Source organism: Myotis nattereri (genome assembly GCF_964212035.1).
Source record: "Myotis nattereri genome assembly, chromosome: 11".
Classification (NCBI taxonomy): Eukaryota; Metazoa; Chordata; class Mammalia; order Chiroptera; family Vespertilionidae; genus Myotis; species Myotis nattereri.
Window position 1 is genome coordinate 40799515 of NC_138086.1, and position 16586 is coordinate 40816100.

Genomic DNA, 16586 nt, shown 5'->3' on the forward strand with positions numbered 1-16586 from the left:
CATTTGTTTATTTTCTCTTTAGTTTCCATGGCCCTAGGAGCATTATCAGAGAAGAAATTTCTTCGGCATATGTTTGCGATTTCGCTGCCTGTGTATTCCTCTAGTATTTTTATGGTTTCCCGTCTTACGTTTAAGTCTTTTATCCATTTTGAGTTTATTTTTGTGTATGGTGTGAGTTAGTGATCTAGTTTCATCCTTTTGCATGTATCTGTCCAATTTTCCCAACACCATTTATTGAAAAGACTGTCTTGACTCCATTGTATGCTCTTGCCTCCTTTGTCGAATATTAATTGGGCATAGTGGTTTGGGTCGATTTCTGGGGTCTCTATTCTATTCCATTGATCTATATGTCTGTTCTTGTGACAGTACCAAGCTGTTTTAAGAACAGTGGCTTTGTAATACAGTTTGATATCTGGTATTGAGATCCCACCTACTTTGTTCTTTCTCAGGATTGCTGCAGCTATTCGGGGTCTTTTTTTATTCCAGATGAATTTTTGGAACGTTCGTTCTAGATTTGTGAAATATGCCGTTGGTAATTTAATGGGGATTGCATTGAATCTATAAATTGCTTTGGGTAGTATGGACATTTTGATGATGTTGATTCTACCAATCCATGAACACGGTATATTCTTCCATCTGTTTATGGCTTCCTCTATCTCTTTTTTCAGTGTCCTGTAGTTTTCAGCAAATAAGTCTTTTACCTCCTTAGTTAAGTTTATTCCTAGGTATTTTAATTTTTTTGGTGCAGTGGTAAATGGGATAGCTTCTGTAGTTCCACTTTCTGTAAGTTCACTTTTGGTGTAAAGAAATGCCATGGATTTCTTAGCATTAATTTTGTATCCTGCTACATTGCCGAATTCATTTATTAAGTCTAATAATTTTTTGATGGCGTCTTTAGGGTTCTGTATGTACAGTATCATGTCATCTGCAAATAAGGACAGTTTTACTTCTTTTCCAATCTGGATGCCTTTTATTTCTTCTTCGTGTCTGATCGCAACGGCTAGTACTTCCAGTACTATGTTGAACAGGAGTGGTGAGAGGGGGCATCCCTGTCTTGTTCTTGTTTTTAGGGGGAATGGTTTTAGTTTTTGCCCATTGATTATGATGTTGGCTGTGGGTTTGTCATATATGGCTTTTATTATGTTGAGGTATGATCCCTCAATTCCTATCTTGCTGAGAGTTTTTATCAAGAAAGGGTGTTGGATTTTGTCAAATGCCTTTTCCGCATCAATTGATATGACTACGTGGTTTTTTTTCTCATTTGTTTATGTGATGTATCACGTTTATTGATTTGCGGATATTGTACCATCCTTGCATCCCTGGGATAAATCCTACTTGGTCATGGTGTATGATCTTTTTTATGTACTGCTGGATCTGATTTGCTAGGATTTTGTTGAGGATTTTGGCATCTATGTTCATGAGGGATATTGGCCTATAATTCTCTTTCATTGTATTGTCTTTATCTGGTTTTGGGAATGAGTCAATATCTTAATGGAATCACCAAGGGCAGGATGGAGGGATCCCTTATTTTTTTAATTTTTATAAATTTATTTTTACACTCATCTATACTAATAAAAAGGTAGTATGCTAATTAGACCAGATAGACTGGATGTCTTCTGGATGTCCTTCCAGACATCCTTCTGGACAAAGCCACAGCGGCTGTGAGGGCTGAGGAAGGCCGGCACCTGCAGCGGCTGGCAGTGGCAGTGGCAGCAGTAGCAGGGTGATGGGGGTGGCACCTTCCCTTGATCTGCCTGGTCACCTCCCACAGAGGGAGGCCAGACTGTGGCTTAGGCCTGCTCCCTGGGCCTAAGCTGTCAGTAGGACATCCCCTGAGGGCTCCCAGACTGTGAGAGGGAGCAGGCTGGGCTGAGGGTCCCCCTCCAGTGCATGAATTTTCATGCACCGGGCCTCTAGTTGGAAGAGAAGACTACTAGAAAGATGATCCATTTATGTGTTTATTTAATAAGTTATCAAAATTTAAATATTTTAATATGTGCTAGGCTCCAGAAATATATTGGCAAATATAAAAGATATGTGGTAAATAGCCTAGGGATTAAAGGTTTTAGTACCTTCAATATTTTTGAGGAAATTATACCTCAATGCTAAATAACAGCAGTAATGCCAAAGATGATAGATTTCTTATTCTTTTGATACAGACTTCATTGTAAGATGGTTAAATGTAAAGCCTGAACTACTATATCCAAGAAGGTTTAATTATATAAAACAAAAGTTATAGTGATATCCATATAACTGCCTAATGAAAAAAACATTTTAATATTTGACAAAAACATTTTTTAAAAAGAAATGGTTATACAAACTCTCTCCTTCCCACTGGCAAAACATGACATAATAACAAAGTAGAATATTAGAGAAGACAGAACATTTTAAAGTTTAAACAAAACAAAAGAGAAAGAATTTTCAACTTAAAATGTGAGCTAATACATAAACAAAAATTTTAAATGATTATATTATTCCTGGGCATACACAAACTACACTTCTTGCTGGTGTAGCCAAGTTCAAGTCTCATCAAAGGAATGTAAACAACACTGACATGACATTTCTGGCCCAAGGCTTTTAGGAATTGCATTAAAAATGTGGGCCACTGATTAAACAGGAACATTAGCACTTTCCTGTTAAATAAGCAAGGAATTGTGCTTGGTGTATTAGTTACCCAACCTTGTCCACCTTGATATAAAATAGTTTAATGCAAAGAATTGAGGATTAAAAGTCAAGAGGATAGTCTATTTCTACCATAGGTTACCTATGTTTTATATAATTATTAACATTTTTTGTATTTGTGTCATTTGTAAAATATGGTTATTGAGTTCTAAATGATCTGTGAATTCTATTTTGAAGTCCCATATAATGTTTAAACTTTTTAAAAAAATCATGACTATGTATTAATAATACTCACCTAATATTTATTAAATATTAAGATATAAAACATATTACTTAATGAGTTTTTTTTCTTTATTGATTAAGGAATTACATATATGTCCTTGTCCCCCTATTGTCCCCCCATATCCCCACTCATGCTCTCACCCCCCTGCTGTCTGTGTCCATTGGTTAGGCTTATATGCATGCATAAAAGTCCTTTGGTTGATCTCTCCCCCTTACCCCCACACTCCCATACCTTCCTTCTGAGGTTTGATGGTCTGATCAATGCTTCTCTGTCTCTGGATCTGTTTTTGTTCATCAGTTTATATTGTTCATTATATAAGGTGAAGGGATTAGGCAGAATAAAGCATATATATGTATATATGTATATATATATATATATATATATATATATATATATATATATATATCACATAGACATGGACAATAGTATAGTGATAGCCAGAGGGAAAGGGGGTTGGGGGGTAGGTGGAGGTGGGCAAAGGGGGGATAAATGAGGAAGAAAAAAGATTGTAATTTGGGTGATAAGCACACTATGCAGTGTGCAGATAATCTTTCATTGAGTTGTGTACTTGAAATCTGTATGGTGTTTTTAACCAATGTCTCCCCAATAAATTCAATAAAAATAAATTTTAAAAATATATGTAAAATTTCTATTGATTAACCTTACCTCTCCTCCCAACAAATATATATATTATTTTTCTTTTTAGGTTAATTTATAGAAGTTATATATTTGAAATTTATCCATTTTATATTTTACATAGCTTATTTTATTTAAAAAATGTAGAAGCTATGGGCATATTGGATATGCCACGATAGTTGACTATTGATGGAATGTTGTCCTAGACATTTTTTATATTTGGACAGAACATCAATTCAAACAGGCTTAAACAAAAAATAATATTAGTTTATTTAATAAGAATGTTCAGAGAATGGCCTGGCTGTAAGAACATCTGTATTCAGATAGCCAAACAGAAGAGAAATCAGTTCCCTAGTCCCAGGACTGTGGCTTCCTTCTCACACATGATACCATCCCATTTATGCTGGCAAAAATAGCCAAAAGAAGATCCAGGTTTATCATTTATCAAAATAAAAAACTTAGGGAGAGAAAGAGGGTCTTTCCAGCAAAATTCTTGAAATAGAGTCTGCTTTGTTGTAGCCTGGATTACACAGCTACATCTGACCTAATCACCAAGGCTAGGTCTGGTTAGTCCCAAAGGATATGTTGCATATTTGGAGATGGGGAGTATTTCAAGTTCCATTCAATCCATTGTGAATGAAAATGAAAAAGAGAACCACGGTATTGTTACCAGAAAGGCCATAGAAATTGGTAAGGCAAACACTCCAGTGTTCTACTATTACATCTCATTAGAGCAATGCTGAGAATCATATATACTCATACATAAATATGATATATATTCAATCTACATATCTATATTTTTTATCTATATCATCTATATCTATCATCTATCTATATAAAGTTTTTAAAGAAATATTTAAGAAACATGATACGTATTTCAAGTCAGAGTGTCACATTTTAAGTTCATCTTGCTGTTAAATTCCATTAAAAAGAAAAAAGGATAAAATAAAGTATTGCTTGTAGTGCATGTACTCTAATGTGAATATAAAGTATTTATGAGGAGGTTTATATGGTTACACACTTTTAAAAAAAACAATTAAAATTCCAGTGAAATACAATTGTACACTTACTATTCCTAGACATTATTCCATCTTATTATTTTTCTACTTTGCTACTTCCATTTTAATAAGCTAGTCACCACAATATTACTTAAGGGCATAGAATGAAACTTACTAGGTTCTATGCAGTCTTTTCTATTTTAATTACATACGTACCATAATTCCCATTTTAACAATATATATTATATTTAAAAAACTGACATTATTTTATTAGAAAATAAAATTAATTAAATGAAGTGTGCTTTGATTATGTAAGTGTTCATTTTGACACAAAGATTGAAGTATCTGTTTTAGAATATAGATAAGATATAGGAGTAAAAAAGTCAAATACTGCATTTTCAACCTTACATATATGAGATTTACTTACCTGGCATCATTTAACATTGTGCCTTCTTTAATTCACAATTACTAAGCCTTTTGTGTGGGTATTTCAAAAATAAAACACATCACAATTAAATAATCTAGTAAAGTTCTCTTGTCATTAAAAACTTTATTTTTTAGTTCTGAAAAAATAAATGTCTATCACTGTATTTCTGCTTAGAAATGTTTTATCTAGTCTGCAATGTTAGGTAATTACCACTTTTTTTGTGGACAATTTTGGCAGTATATGCCATGCCTTAAATTAAAATACGTGAATTTAGACAAATATTCTTATCTTCCACTATTTTCTACTCTAAAAAAGTCTTTAAAGCAAATCACATTTTGAAGTTTGTGACAATGAGAAGCCATATTTATTCTCTATTGTCAGCATTAAAACACTTTAATTCTACTACCTTTAAATTTGCTCTGTAATTATTTGAAAACATTAGGTACCACCCACACAATCTGAGTACTCAGCTACTCAAAGTTTGTTATTATCTCCAGCATTCTGTTATTGCCTTTAATGAAGAAGAAAGAGCATATAATGCTTGCATGGTTCATTTATAAAAGATAAATCATGTCTATTTTATCAAAGAGAACAAATAAATCATATGTACAATGTATTGCTTTTGGAAATATGCATTGAAGAGGAATGCTGTCATGATACCCCTTCAAAAAAAACCGATCTGATATTACTTTCATCATTCTTTCTCTTGAATTACAACATGCAAAGTATTTATTTAATTTTCCTTCAGGGATATAATTTTATTTCTCTACATAATGATTCTAAATAATGGCGTCTCTTTTCTTACATGTGTGTGTTTGAAATGCATATGTCCCCTTTGATACAAATGTTCTTATGTCTTCATTTTTTTTTGTTCCAATATGAGATAAAGTGACTGTACTGACACAAATACAATGTAAAATGCATTGAAAACTACTTTTCCCCAGCTACCATCGTAAAAAATGTATGTACTTCATAATTTCATCACAGAACTTAAAAATATGTTAGAAAAAAAAACAAAGATCAAGCTAAACCTGCAATAAGCAGAAATAAGAAAATGATAAAAATGATTAGAATAAAATCTAATGACATAGGAAATAGGAAAATATACTAAAGCAATAAAACCAGAGGTTAGTTTATGAAAAGATCAACAACATTGGCAAATTTTACCAAGTAAAGAGAGCAAAAAGCAAAAGAGAAAATATCTAAATTTCTAAATCAAGAATGAAGGAGAAACCACTCATTACTTACTTTACAGAAACAAAGACAAATGCTATGAAAATAAGGGAGTACTATTAATAAATGTATACTGACAAATTAGATAGCTTAGATGTAATGTGTAAATTTCTGGAAAGTAACAAAATACAAAAACTGACTCAAGAAGAAACAAATAATCTAAATAGACCTAATGAATAAAGCAATTGAATTGGTAATTTAAAATCTTCCATCAAATAAACCTCAAATAGTGATAGCTTCAGTCGCGAATTCTACCTAACATTTAAATAATTAATAACAAATCTTAATTTTTTCCAAAAAAATTAGGAGGGACACTTCCCCACAGATTCTATGAGACCAGTGTGTACCCTAACACCAAAACCAGACAAAAACGTTATAAGAAAAAATTGTTAAAAAACCTACAGATCAATACCATTTAGACACAAAAATTCTCAACACAATACTAACAAAATATAGCAACTTATAAAAAGAATTATAAAGCATGACAAAGTGGAATGTATTCCAGAAATGAAAAGTTGGTATAACATATGGGAATAATCAGTATATTTTAATAGACTCAGAGAAATTTGACAAAATATGCCCCATTAAATAAACTTTAAAAATTCAACAAACTAGGAATAAAAGGGAATTTCCTCATTCTGATAAAAAGGCATTTATGAAAATCCTACACCTAGCTAAGCATGAAAGAATAAATACATTCCTCCTAAGATCAGACACAGGACAAAAATCTGCTCTCTTGCCACTTTAATCCAACTGAATGTTCTAGGCAGGGCTAATAGACAAGAAAAATAAAAAAAGAAGTCTTCTAGTTTGGAAAGGAAGAAGAAAAATTATTTCTATTTGCAGATGCAATTATCTCTTATATAGAAACTCCTCAGAAATCCATAAAAACTATTAGAAGTTACAAACTAGTTCAGCAAAGTTGCAGGATAAATAAGTACTAATGTACAAAAAAATCAATTCTGTTTCTCTACACTAGCACAAATAAAATTATGAAAATTTTATTCACAAAAAATGCCTAAGAGTACAATTGCTAAATAGTATGATAAGCACTTATCTGGTTTTGTAAGAAACTACCTTACTCTTTTCCAGTTGCATAAAATTTTAGTAGATGATATATTTTTTGAACATCTATTACATGCTAGATTTATTTGAAGCTACACTTCTGGGAGTTTGAAAAAAGCAATGCACAAAACATAAAACAATTCTTTTCTCATATAGCCCTCATTCTTGCTTGGATAGATAATTGATTGAACAAAATAAACAAGCAAATAAAATATCAGCTCTTAAAAAACACAACGCAGAAAAAAGACACGTGAGGAGGATAAGAAATGCTAGCGCTCAGGACATTTTTTATAGTAGGGTTTAAAAAGGCCTTTGAGAAAAGAGACAAATCTTGTGCATTGTGACTTTTTAAAACTTCGTATTTCCTGATGCCTCAACATCCCCCATGAACAGTCTGTGAGGACCACGTCCAGGCAGCTGGGTGCATCAGTGTGATAAGCCCCTGCTTCCTCTCCTCCCTTGCCTGTGACCTAGTGACATTCAAATGCACCAATGGAATCCCCTTATGGCTTTACCTGTTCACTCCACCTTGAACCCTCAAAAAAGACACTGCCCACGGGTCCTCACTCTCTCCTCACGCTGTTGGAGTTCTTGCCATGTGGTCCCCCATGTGCTGTGCCTCCCTCTTCCAGGACCTGTGAGGATAATAAATCTCTTTCACTTACATGAGCCTGTCCATAGTGCAATCCCACCTAACAAATCATCCTAAAAATTCCATTTTAAGAAATACAATTATTCTTTACCACATACCTGTGGCTATTTGGAGGCAACACATTTCAGATATTCCTTATTATGTATAAAGTATATTATTCAGAAAGCATAGGGAGCAGGCCCATCCAGCCACTAGGCTCTGAAGGTAGAGTGTTTTGAGTCTGGGGGTATAGATAGACAGATGAACTTAACTCCCCTAACCAAAAGGAAACTGGGATCAACTACTCTCTGCCTCGTCTTAACTCCTCTAGTAAAAGCCCATGGTGTCTTTCCTAAGATCTTTATGATTAGCTCCAGCTGCTGCTTCTATATTCCGACAAATAAATGCAGAAATGTGAACTAAAAGTGTAATAATGGCTGAATGGTGACAATGACAACAGCATAGAAACTTTTTGTGTTTTCTGTAATCAGGACGCATATTTGTGTATTAAGATCGTTTACTCCCCAGTCTCCTATGACGATGGTGTTAGGAGCAGTTATAGTGAATATCAGATGTTGTCAAAATTTATATCTTTGGAGGTGGTTTTCAAATAAATAGTGTCTCTTTACAGAGGGAGTGAGATTATTGAGAGAGGAAGTGCGAGGGGCTATGATGCGGTGGTGATGGGGTGTCAGGAGGGGGTGCTGATGGAACTGACTAGCAGAATGCCTCCAGATACCTGAACATGTGAGGATGTGCTCTGCTCCACGGTAATTAATGGCCCACTATAGGAGAACATGCACTTTGATTTGGGTTTATACTGATTCTTTGATCTATCTCATTTTCTTGCTCTCTTATGAGAAATAATAATATGCAATAACTGAATCAGTTTCCCCAGGGAAGAAATACCTAAAGCAGAAAAACTAATTTTCTAAAAAGAGATCAAAATTGTAACTATTTCTTTATTAACTGAATACTCGATGAACTGAGCTACAAACCCAACTCAGATTTCTGTAAAAAGTTGTAATACATTCAGAATGATTCTGAAACTTAAAGTTTGCTTGAAGTACATAGATGTATGTGTAAGAACTGTGGTTTATGGGAGTTTTTGCCCAAAGATTGTGAATTTACAGTTTTCTGATCAATCATAGAAAGCACAGTGGGAAAATATCCTCCTTGAGTTCACTCTAAACCACAGTGAAATCCACAGGTCAAAAAACTTCTATTATCTTCTATAAATTGATCTGTTTTAATTATAACTCAAAGGAATTATCAAGGAAACTCCCAGAAACATAGTGATTAGTCAAAAAGGATCGCGGTGCCCACCAAAATTTTTAGTTTTAACAAGATATGTTTCATATTTATATCATGAACAAGGAATCCAGGTGGTTGTGATAAGTGAGGACACTATAATATTGGGGCACATAGTCCTCCAACTGAGACAAACCCCAACCACTTGCTGCTTTTTACAAACATCACTTTGCCACTTGCTGGAGTTTGCTTTAGTTTCTGGCTCTTCTGTTGACCTGATTAGCTGAGCTAAGTATTTAAATTTTATTTATTTATTCATTACTTGCTTCTGCCAATTTCCTGAAAGGATTTGAGGTGAGCTTAACTGGAGGGCCTTCACAGAACCCTAGGCCTTGTTTTTAATTCACAAATCATTGCCACTTCTGCATAGGATGGCCTTATCTGGTTTCTAGAATTTTGCATTTTATAAATGGTATTTGTATTATTTATTCTTAGTTGTCCTCTCTGCATATATACTTGTAGTTTTGATGTTCCTCTGGACTCTTGAGTTTACATGTCCTGCATATCAATATTTCTTATTTGTTTGAATCCTCTCACTCTGCTACCACACACATGCGTGCGCACGCGCGCACACACACACACACACACAAAATCTGTTTCTTAAAAATGACATTTTCTAAATAAATAATCTCTAACCAAATGTTATTTAGCCTTTGAAATGTTAAGAAATATTTAATTCAGAAGATTTTTTAGACCAGAGGACTTAAGATAGCATCTGAAATAAATGATCACTATAGTCAGCTATCCTTCTATGAAATATAATTACTTATAATTATGTACTGATATAGTTTTTAAATGGTTACATAGTAATCAATCATAATATATCAAAATTTTCTCTCTAAAAAAGCAGATTTGGGATATTAATATTTCCATTGTACTGAAAATTACGTGGAGTTTCTTACTGTGTACTTGTTGCCTATGCCTGAGAAAGTATCTATCAAATGCGGCAGCTCTGTCTAACCAAAACCATGTAATCCATACCTATCCACAGCCTGTAAAACTCTCTGTGAATCAAAATATGTCTTTTCTAGTATGATCCTGTGATCATATCTTAGATTATAAGTTATTTTGCTAGTTAGAGTCTTTCCTCCTCCTTGAAATAAGAGCTTTATTCACACAGAGCCACAGGAATCTTTGAGTAATAGTCATATTTCCACCAGTCGATAAGCATTTAGTACATTTCTGCTTAGTTGCTCTATCACTGCCTAACTACCATATGTCTTTGGGAAAATATACACCCACTTAAATGTCTTCCTTCTAAAACTCTTGTTAAAGGACAGATAAGCCACAAATTACCATAAGGCCAGGGATTTTTGACAGTGAATCATGGCAGGGTGTTGTCAGAAACAACCCATTTAGCAATTTTTCTGGCATGTAGCATTTATTCAGCCAGATGATTTCATGCTCATGAGAGATGAGAATTTTTCTGTACTTACAAGTTGATATTTTTTCTTTATCTCATTAAACTCTTGGTAAAAATCTTTGTATTTCTCTACAAAAACAACAACAAAAATAAACCCAACATCGCTTTATTAATAGCAAGTCTCTTCCAACTCAAAATTCAACATTACCACCTACCCCTGCTTTCCTTGATACCCGCAGAATAAGTCAATGATTTTCTGCATTACCTGGCCCATTCTCACTACAACAGTGACATTTCTTCTGATGATCCTTGTCCTTAAGGACTTGGGCCTGCCTTTAAAACCAACCTGAGAACATTAGGAATTATCTCCCACCCTGACTCCCATCTAGGGTCTATGAAAAGCAGACATTGCACAGAGCCTGACACATAGTAGATATACAACCAATATTTCTTTTATTATTATTATTATTATTATTATTATTATTATTATTATTATTAGTTAAGGTATTACAAATGTGTCCTCATCCCCCCCATTAACCCCCAATCTCCCCCCCCACACACACAAAGTCATGCTCCCATCCCCCTGTTGTCCATGTCCATTGGTTTGGCTTATATACATGCATACAAGTCCTTCTGTTGATCTCTTCCCCTTACCCCGCCCTCCCCTACTTTCCTTCTGGGGATTGATAGCCTGATCGCTGTTTCTCAGTCTTTGGGTCTGTCCCTTTTCATCAGTCCATGTTGTTCTCTATATTCCACAAATGAGTGAGATCATGTGGTATTTATCTTTCTCTGACTGGCTTATTTCACTTAGCATAATGCTCTCCAGTTCCATCCATGCTGTTGCAAAAGGCAAGAGTTCCTTTTTTTTTTACCGCAGCATATTATTCCATTGTGTATATGTACCACAGTTTTCTAATCCACTCATCTGCTGATGGGCACTTAGGCTGTTTCCAAATCTTAGCTATGGTGAATTGTGCTGCTATGAACATAGGGGTGCATATATCCTTTCTGATTGGTGTTTCTGGTTTCTTGGGATATATTCCTAGTAGTGGGATCACTGGGTCAAATGGGAGTTCCATTTTTAGTCTTCTGAGGTAGCTCCATACTGTTCTCCACAGTGGCTGCACCAGTCGTCATTCCCACCAGCAGTGCAGAAGGGTTCCTTTTTCTCCACATCCTCTCAATATTTCTTTTTTAAAAAAATATATTTTATTGATTTTTCACAGAGAGGAAGGGAGAGGGATAGAGAGTTAGAAACATCGATGAGAGAGAAACATCGATCAGCTGCCTCCTGCACACCTCTTACTGGGGATGTGCCTGCAACCCAAGGTACATGCCCTTGGCCAGAATCGAACCTGGGACCTTCAGTCCACAGGCCGACGCTCTATCCACTGAGCCAAACCGGTTAGGGCACAACCAATATTTCTTAAATGAATGAATAATTCTTTAACACTATTAAAAATTTAGCAGATAATTTTTACTTTTTTAAACAGAAATTGATTTAACATCATTTATTAAAATGTAAATCATATTAATTAGATTTGAAAGGTGTTTGCAACCCTATTCTAGGACTGGTCTTCACTCTAAAACTTCTACCTTCTAAACCTACCACTACTGAACCATATAAGCAAATATTTCATGTGTGTTTAGCGTAACAACCCTCCTCCCTCATACTGATAGATTACAAGTTTCTTGAAAATTTCCCCGAGCCTCTGAGTCACTCTAAGATCTGCCTTCTACCTTCTGTATTGAAATCTTTCCAACTTTTCTTGAACCTCCAGTTTGTATCATAATATCACACAACGGGGTTCCATATTTTATGGCCAGACCTGCAAGACTGATGCCTTTATTGGGATGTTGGCGTGATGCTTGATTTCAATTTCACCCTGAATGTTTTCTCTCTATCCACATCAGTCACCCATTTTAAAGGTGACAGGCCAATTTTTGCCTAAAGAGTTTTGAACTGTCTTTCACCACAGGGCCCCAACCATCTCAGACAGGCAAACCTCAATGTAAATCAGTGCTCAGTAGACTTGGTTTTCATGCCATTGTTTACTTATATATCAATTTACAAATAAACTGCTTTCAAAAATAATTTTAAGCACCGAATATAAAATACCTATTTAAGTCAATTAAACATTAAGGGTATGATTGACGAACAAAGTATGTTATATTTTCTTACACTTATATAATATTAAAAATTAACTTAATTTCTGTTTTTCACATGCATAATCATAATGAATGTTGGATATTGGTAGTTAGAAAAGAAGATTGACTTTAAATAAGGAACATCATCTAGTGATGATAATTATAACACTTTAAATGTGAGTTGCTGTGTGCTATGTTTAATAATATATGTATATTAAATAATAGCACTTATAGAATGAAAACTATGAACAAATTAGATATATTGATATTTCTAGGTTTAAAATAGTAAAAATCCTTCTGTTATAAAATATGTTCTGTTCTTGGCATTGAGCATGTAAACATTGCCTTGTCATATGAAATTATAAGATTGTAAATAGGTAATATTCATTTTAGCATGCCAATCTTAAATTCATGGAATAAGATGCTTTCTAACTTTCAGAATAATACATTTATAATTCTTTTTGGCTTGCATCCGTACTTTCCCATTAATCACACAAAGGTGCTCACTGATTATATTTGAAAAAAAACTTGACTTTCTATTTAAATTTTTTTTGGTAAGTTAATAACAGCAGGAGATTAAGGAGCTAACATTTTGGCCAAAGGCCACTGCTCTGATGGAGTTTTATTTTAATGGAAGTTTTCCTCCCCCCCCCCCCCCCCACTGAAGATTTAGACTTTAAAACTGACCCCTGCAATGTATGAGTTACCTCACAAAGTGATTTGCTTTAAATTTGAATCTCAGTTGTATATTTCAAAATGTGCAGAAAATAATTGTCTACTTCATGAAATGTTGTGAAGATTAAATAAAATGTTATGTGAAATGGATTTTTAATGCATAAGATGTTAGTTATCATAGTGTCATCCAAAAACTTATCATCTGCTGTGATATTTCCAAGAATAGGAATGGTACTAAATGTATTTCTACAGAAATCAAAATATTTACAAACAAGCAGAGATAAAAATCAATGACAAAATCTTGAAGAGGCAAAACAATATGGAATTTGCAAGGGACACATCTAAACTGGTGAAGCTGGATAGAGTGAGAGGAAGTTGTCTGAAACACAGCTAGAAAGTTAGATACCTTCCCTCCTACCCACCGATGAGTAAATGTTTCCCGCACAGACACCGCATTTGCTGGCCCCAGAAACTGCTTATTTTTCCTCTCAACTAGACAGTCAATGGGCCATCTCTCTGCATCTGAGCCTGGTATTGGCTGAGCCAAAATGTGTTCACTGCCTACCTTTTCACTGAATCTCTACAAATGGATTTATCCTCTTCTATGTGTAGATGCTACATTTTAGTTATAAGTTCATCATATAATTTAACACATTTTCTGTTACATTTATTTTTAAAGGTTTAGCTCTATGGCCATCTCTTAAATATACGCTTTTCTAGTATAAAACTGAACTTCTAATTATCTTAATATACTCAAAGCACGAAATAGATGACCTTGCAAGTTTTTATTATATTTACTTAGAACATTTTATTATCATCATACCATCCAAAGGCATGCACAGTTACTACTTATCACATAAAAAAAATCAGTGGGTGGGAAAGGATTTTTCCAAGGCTTATTTGCTAATGGTATGTGTGTACGGGAATTTCACAGACTAGGTTAGATGTATGTAAATTATGAAGATCAACATTGGCTACAGAGCATAAGCTCTAACTTGTGAGGAGGGCCTACAATATTGTGAGAGTTGCATTGGCAAGGTCACTTGCTGGCAAAAAAATACCACAACCCTAACTTAAATTTATCAGAAAGTAAGTTGGCATTTTTATCCTGATATTTTCACTTTTCTGTCTTTCAATGGATTTTTAAGTCAGAGAGGGAAGAATGGGAACTATATATTGTCTCTCAAACTGTAGCAAGGATAACTTAGGTCACTCTAGTGGCAAGAAAAAAAAACACAATTTCTAATTATTGACTTAGCCTCCAAAATCACAACAAGGAATAGAAAAGAAAATAATACTCAGAATTGGATATGTTCAGAAATCATTCTTAGATGGGCTAGAAAATTGTCAATAATTGTGATTTATTCTGTTCTGTTTACCTGAGTTCCCTGAAAATTACAAAAGAAATATGATTAAATTGCTGCGAGAAAGAAAAATAGAGAGAGTGACTGAAAAGGGAATAGATAAATATATTTTTTAATATAATGTTTCATAAATGGATGAATTCAGTATTATATCTAAGTTATGGGTCTTGACAAAGTCTTTTCAAAAATCTGTAACAAGATAATTGCAGCTGGTTGCGCATGAAAGAGAAAGTTGTACATCAGTTAAATAGATGCTGAGTACCTGACCTGCTCCAAGTTAATATTTTTGGAATTTGTATATCTAGGTCTAAAAATGATTTTAAAAAGCACAGTATTCAACTGAAGATACTTTATAATAAAATGAATATATTTGAGCAATTATAATCCATTGTTTTTAAACAGTTCTTTCTAACAAACTCTATGAAATGACTAAACCAAAATAAAATTTCTTCTAAAAACAACATGATTTTTAATGAAATTTTCTATCACAATCTGTACTTTTCTTTACAAAGTATTTGACTTAGAACACTGTACCATTATAGAGAGACTAGAGGCCCGGTGCACGAATTCATGCATGGGTGGGGTCCCTCTGTCTGGCAAGTGATTGGGGCTGATCAGGGCCTTCTTGCCCAGTTCCGATCAGGGCCTATTGGCCAGCCGGCTTGGGGGAGGAACCACGGAAGGTTGGCTGGCCATGGGAGGTTGGCTGTGGGAGCGCACAAACCACCAGGGGGCAGCTCCTGCATTGAGTGTCTGCCACCTGGAGGTCAGTGAGCATCATAGCGATCAATCCGTGGTAATGGTCTCTGAAGCTTTTATATACATAAATAATTTTTAGCTCAGTGAATTCTTTTTAAATTATTGATTTCATATATTTTTAAATGAATGATTACTAAAATTATTTTTGAAGGTTTTTGTTTTTTTAGATGCTGATTTTAGACTGTTCTTCAACCTTGGCACTACTGACATTTGGGACTAGAAATTATTTTTTATGGAAATCCTTCTCAATTATTAAAAGATATGTGGAATTTCTTTCTTCAACTAAGTAAATGACAGTAACACACACAGTGACAACCAAAAATGCTTTCAGATATTGTCAAATGACAATTAGGGACAAAATTGCTTCCTTCCTTATTAAGACCACTGCTATGCTTTCAGTCGTCCTCTAAACATTGTCACCTGTATAGAATAAGAAGAGGCAAATGTAGGTAGAATTTCAAATTACTGAAAAATAGGTGTATAGTGTTGAAGAAACAATGTTATAGATATGTTCTTAATTTCAGTAACCTAAAGCCCCTCCTTCCCATCTCTTCCCGCCCCACGCTCGCAAAGTCTCCCACCCCAGGCTGCAAGGCTCCCCCGGCTGGGCGTGGTTAAGTACTGGGGGGTGATTGAGTACTCCCGGTGTGTGATTAAGAAATTAGCTGAGGAGGCTCTGGGAGCCGCCAGGTGCCCGCCCTCCAGGTGTTCGCAGAACCAGCTGGGCCAGAGCCTCCGCTCCTGCCCAGGGATGAAGCTGGCAGCCTGGGCTCCTCGCAGGCCCCCCCCATGGCCAGCGCCCCCCCCCCCCAGGCCCCCGCCCTGCCCCTGCCGCCAGGCTGCTGTGGCTGCCATGACACGGGCACAGCACCCACCCTGCCTCGCCTGAGCTCAATCCCGGATGGCCGTGACGCCATTGCCCCATTTTGCTTCCATTAAAAATGTCTGTGTATTTCCAACCCTCAGCAACCGGCTTCCCAGCGGAGGCAGCCTGCGCCCTGGGCGAGGTCCCTCTGAGGAGACCAGGGGCTGCGACAAAGGTGATTGTGAGCACAGGGGCTGAGGTTG